Source organism: Pinus tabuliformis, chromosome J, assembly GCF_031772625.1.
Source record: "Pinus tabuliformis cultivar Carrire ecotype Pingquan chromosome J, CPIR1, whole genome shotgun sequence".
In the NCBI taxonomy this organism is placed as follows: Eukaryota; Viridiplantae; Streptophyta; class Pinopsida; order Pinales; family Pinaceae; genus Pinus; species Pinus tabuliformis.
In genome coordinates this window covers 1,429,986,888-1,429,992,905 of record NC_142295.1, presented here as the reverse complement: position 1 = coordinate 1,429,992,905, position 6,018 = coordinate 1,429,986,888, and the positions used below count along the sequence as shown (strand labels likewise).

General features: G+C 39.1%; 1 pseudogene; it reads left to right on the top strand.

The window, feature by feature from the left end:
- The first annotated feature begins 4,022 nt into the window (after window positions 1-4,022).
- Window positions 4,023-4,952, top strand: LOC149232734 (protein DWD HYPERSENSITIVE TO UV-B 1 pseudogene; annotated as a pseudogene).
- The last annotated feature ends 1,066 nt before the right edge of the window (window positions 4,953-6,018 follow it).

The following is a 6,018-nucleotide window of genomic DNA, read 5'->3' as shown; positions in this document are numbered from 1 at the left end:
TCTTGGCAAAGGTGGCCATGAACTGAGTAAGAGCACAGGAAATGTTGGTGGCAGACTTGCTTGCGGGGTTGTCGGTCTTCAAGGATGAATATGAGCAGTTGGTTATTTATAGGCTGGCTTTTTTCAAGTATGAATAGTTCAAATGGTGAACCGTGAAGCCTAGCAAACAGCAGCTATTCAATTTTGTGAGGAATTTAGAGGAAGACTGTGTTTTTTAAATCACACAGCAGTTTCGTAGCGCGCTACGAAACTGCTGTAGGTGATGTTTTCGATGTAGAATAAACAGTTTGACCGGGAATGTTAGAAGAGAGACACCTGTACATCAATACAGCCTACAGCTCATCTGGAGACATGGTGTTTGGTAGCAGCGTTCCACACTTTGAGTTATTAAAAGAGTTGGGAACGTGCTGCTATATTTTCGGAGGATGGTAGGAGACAGGCACCTTAAAAACAGAGCACATCTTTTGGTCAATTAATGAGCCATTAGCGCTTTCAAGCATCCAAGGTTAGCTTGTTTATTGCATCTTTAGCTCAGCCATCTCAGCCTAACTGAAGGAGGACAGCTGTCAAGGATCCAAGAAGAATCATGTTACGAGGAGAATGGAATTAGTGTTTTAGTTTGATTAGGACTCTATATATTTACAGCGCAATACCTTTTGTATTTAATAAGTTTGTTTAAATAGATAAGGATAGTTAATAGGAACCTTCGATGCTCCCCTCATGCTGGAGGAGGTAGCTCGAGGTTGTAAAGTTTGTTTTCCTATATATAGTGAAAACTCTGATGTAATAGGGGTTGGAGATTTATGAAAAAACAGAGTTTTTATATCAGCTTATGTAAAAAAGACTTTTGACAGTAATATGAAGATTACTTTTTCTTCCCAAGATTCATCATGTGTTCAATGCTCAGAATATATGTGGCTTTGTCTTTATCCTTCTATGTTTTACAGCTCACTAAATATGCAATCACTCTGAATTCACCTAGTGCTCAGACTTCCTGTGTATATTTATGAGTTGAGGTTCCTTTTGAGAAATGTTCTGAGTGTTAAACATTATATGCCTTGGCTTCCATGATTGAGTAGTTAATAGTTTACTGCAGAGGTGTTTGACTCCATGAGCCCAATGGAAGAAGTGTTATTTTGTTGTTCCAACCAGCTTATTTTCATGAACTGTTTGAAGAGTTAGCCATCTTTTCTTGTTATTAATTCATATCAAAAATCTGTGAGAGAGCCCTCTCTGACTAAGGAGGCTAAGCCTTAGTCTAAAGCCTAGTTTGAAATAGTTACATGAGATCTTGTTAAGTAGCAGCCCTTAGTACACGATTTTGTGATAACATTTTGGTGCGTCTGCCGAGAGCCTGATGATTACTCATTCCCGAAGTTTTAAGATTGAATTTCTGAAGGTAGCAGGAGTTCAAAGTGGTTTTCGAGGCTGCAAACCTACCTTGGCGACTCCATTGTTGAAGAATTCAAAGTTCATACATTCATGGTGATTCCACTGGAGTTATGAAGGACCCAGAAGCTGCCATTCTTAGTTCAAGGTATGCATGCATAGATTTCTCAGGAATTCATGGTTTCCCAAATCATTTTCCCAAGGATGCATATTTTCTAAGGAATGGTCCAAAATTCAACGGAGAAGATTTGAGTTTAACCTTGAAGCATATAACAGATTTTTGTCATTTTACTGAGCTTCTTAGAGTTAAACATGAGGATGTTTGCATTATGTTATTTTATGATTCACTTCAAGGGAAATGCAAACAATGGATTGAAAGTTTCCCTATCAAATCCGTTAAGTCATTTCAAGGCTTATGGCTTATGTTTTTGGAGGAATGGATAGATAGGTCAGAGGTGGTGACAGACTCTCCCTCAGTTGAAGGTTTTAAACAATGGAATAATGATCATAGTAGAGAAGAAACAAATGAATCGTTTTCTTTGTCCTTGTCCTCATATATGAAATCCTTTGACTGCAAGGCAGAGGATAAGATGAAATTTTTTGATGAATTTGCCAAAGACATTGAAAAAGAAATTGAAGGTTTAGAAGAACAAATTCAGGCATATAATTTTCATGATCATGATCATTATTTTCAGCAGCTTTCTATGGTAGAACATAAGGAGAGAGTATTGTTTCCTTTCTCTTTTACACTTGAGGAAATGCACACTGCTGTTGAAGATCATCTTGCACAGCCGGAAGGTTACAAAAAAATTTTAGCTGATCAGATATTCTGGGATCCTATAGCTGGTTACATGGAAGAGTTTTACTTTTCAGTGTTTCAGTTTTCCTATAAAGATCAGAGACAATTTCAGTGGCAGTGGTCATCACACTGTCAGATTGGCTCTGAACTCCAATGCAGTCAAAAAAATCAAATATCAGATAAAACAGAGGATTGGCTACATTGGAAATTTCATATTGATTGAGCAGAATGAAGTTTGAAATTGTTAGGGTAGGTAGGTAGGTGAATGCAAATAAGCTCAAGGTCAACTGAGCATTTTTCAGTAGATGTAGTTTTCTTTCTCCTACAGTGATCATCCAGTTAAAGCCCGAGGTGAAGGCCCAAGAAGCTTGAAGGAGATGTTGGTCAAATAAATTTTTGTTCATCAAAAGAGGATAAGGCACTGGAACTGCAGGTTCTTAGTGTACCACAAGGGCACACTATCCCAAGTGGAGCCGCTGTTATCACTGACAAAATTTCAATGCTAAATTGTCTGCAAATAAGCACATGAACCCTTTTAGCAGTTTCGCAGCGCAAATTGTTTAGGTGGTTTCGTAGCGCATATTTCATAATTTGCACTGGCTGCGCTACGAAATTGGGAATTTGTCCGAAACCATTGCTCACCCATATCATCTTTGTCTCCTGTGGGTTTTGTGGGAATACGATATATGCTTGGAAAAGCCTGTTTTGGCAAATTGATGGTGAAGTTGGTAATTCATCTGAGTTATGGCTACAGGCTTGCTTGCCTTTCAGTGAGAGTTTAAAGCTTGTTAATCAGGATAAAAATGCTTGTATAAATGTGAATTCCTCTCATGAAGTATAAGCTGGTTATCGACTAAAAGGTAGGGCATATGTCATCTTCAAGTATACATGGTTGTGGGATCATGTACGTGTCAGTGATGAGCTTTTGAAATATTAAGATTTGGCAAACATTACTAGCTGTTCGTGCACTAGTTCTTCCACCGACAGAGGACATAGACACCTGGTTGACATTTGTTTCTCTTTGCCGGAAAAGGGGTCGTATTAGTCAAGTTCATTCCACCAGCACATTGATGCAAACGGTATTGTGACTGTATCTGCTAGAGGCAAAGCAATGAATACGTAAGCAGAGCTCCGAGCCTCTGTCCTGCCATATACAGATCCAGAAAGTGGCCCTGAACAATACGATTCAATGGGTCCAAATGAATATTACTATGATCCTTCTTGTTACTATGTCCCTTACTTACCTGAGCATTCTGTTTCATCTTCTCATGTAAATACTTCTGATTACAGTGGTGATTGGTATCGTAAAGTCTATGAATTCAGATTTCCGAGGATGTAAAGTCTCTATCTTGCAGTTTCTGCTAAGAAAGAATGGGTAGTCGAGGAGTTGTTCGATAAGAAGGACCACAAATGGGCAGACATCCATGTAGAAAATAGAGCAGTTACCTGAGAGGCGCAGAGGATTTGACCTATGGATGAACGTACAGAGGATTTAGAGGATTTGATCCACCAATGTCTACAGAATATTGGAAGCCATGAATTGCACAATTTGGCTCAGATTCTGGCCTTCGAGTGCCAAATACAGTTAGAGAGAATAATTGGGTATGTTGACAGTCTTTCTGGTGAGCGGAAAAAGATGCTCGTTGAGCGTGTCACTTTGAGTTTGTTGAGAAAAATTACTGCTTTCATGGACGCAGATGGCTGTTTTATATGAGGGCTATTATAAAGGAAAGAAAGTGTTTTCAACATTTTAAAAGGGCGTGAAACTGGAATAAGCTCTGGAATACTTTTGCCATGCAAGCGAAAGCGACTAGGCACAAGAAATGGTAATGCTATTTCATTTTCCAGATTTATTTGTGCAGCCAAAATGGCCTCTTGTGCATGGCCAGCCATTTACCCTATTTCCAAATTGAAAAGGAACTCTACTGAAAATTCTACAGAAATTAACAAGAAGTTTCGGCCCAGACAATTTGAGTATCATCCATCTGATGCTAGTTTGATGGTCTTCGGGACTTTGGATGGGGAAGTGGTTGTGATCAACCATGAAAGTGGTAAAATTGTCGGCCATGTTCAGTCAGTTGGAGCAAATCATAGTATTCTTGGTCTCTGTTGGTTCAACAAGGACCCTTCCAAGCTTATTGCTGGCTCTGACAATGGCACATTACAACTGTATGATGTGAACCGAATGCGCTCAACTGTTCTTCCTTCCAGATATGGTGCAGGCAGCAGCAGTAGAAACCCTGCCACTTACACATATGAAGAGTTTGAGAAATTAACATCTGTCCATATTAATGCAACAGATAATTATTTCCTTGCTAGTGGATATTCAAAACATGTTGCTCTGTATGATGTGTGCAGTGGAAAACGGTTACAAGTTTTCGAAGATCTCCACCGTGAACATATAAATGTGGTAAAGTTTGCTCATCATTCCCCATACTTGTTTGCGACTTCATCATTTGATCAGGAAATCAAAACGTGGGACTTACGACAAAAGCCTACACATCCTTTGTATACAACGACCAGCTTAAGAGGGAATGTGATGGTGTGCTTTTCTCGTGATGATCATTATATCCTTTCCTCAGCTGTGGATAATGAGGTCAAGCAACACTTAGTTGTGGATGGAAGGCTACATATGAAATTTGACATTGCTCCTACAGGAAGTGCTCAGAACTATACTCGGGCATATTATATGAATGGGAAGGATTACATTATTAGTGGGAGTTGTGAGAAAAAAGTTGTTCGTATATGCTGTGCTCAGACATGATCTTGGCAAAGGTGGCCATGAACTGAGTAAGAGCACAGGAAATGTTGGTGGCAGACTTGCTTGCGGGGTTGTCGGTCTTCAAGGATGAATATGAGCAGTTGGTTATTTATAGGCTGGCTTTTTTCAAGTATGAATAGTTCAAATGGTGAACCGTGAAGCCTAGCAAACAGCAGCTATTCAATTTTGTGAGGAATTTAGAGGAAGACTGTGTTTTTAAAATCACACAGCAGTTTCGTAGCGCGCTACGAAACTGCTGTAGGTGATGTTTTCGATGTAGAATAAACATTTTGACCGGGAATGTTAGAAGAGAGACACATGTACATCAATACAGCCTACAGCTCATCTGGAGACATGGTGTTTGGTAGCAGCGTTCCACACTTTGAGTTATTAAAGAGTTGGGAACGTGCTGCTATATTTTCGGAGGATGGTAGGAGACAGGCACCTTAAAAACAGAGCACATCTTTTGGTCAATTAATGAGCCATCAGCGCTTTCAAGCATCCAAGGTTAGCTTGTTTATTGCATCTTTAGCTCAGCCATCTCAGCCTAACTGAAGGAGGACAGCTGTCAAGGATCCAAGAAGAATCATGTTACGAGGAGAATGGAATTAGTGTTTTAGTTTGATTAGGACTCTATATATTTACAGCGCAATACCTTTTGTATTTAATAAGTTTGTTTAAATAGATAAGGATAGTTAATAGGAACCTTCGATGCTCCCCTCATGCTGGAGGAGGTAGCTCGAGGTTGTAAAGTTTGTTTTCCTATATATAGTGAAAACTCTGATGTAATAGGGGTTGGAGATTTATGAAAAAACAGAGTTTTTATATCAGCTTATGTAAAAAAGACTTTTGACAGTAATATGAAGATTACTTTTTCTTCCCAAGATTCATCATGTGTTCAATGCTCAGAATATATGTGGCTTTGTCTTTATCCTTCTATGTTTTACAGCTCACTAAATATGCAATCACTCTGAATTCACCTAGTGCTCAGACTTCCTGTGTATATTTATGAGTTGAGGTTCCTTTTGAGAAATGTTCTGAGTGTTAAACATTATATGCCTTGGCTTCC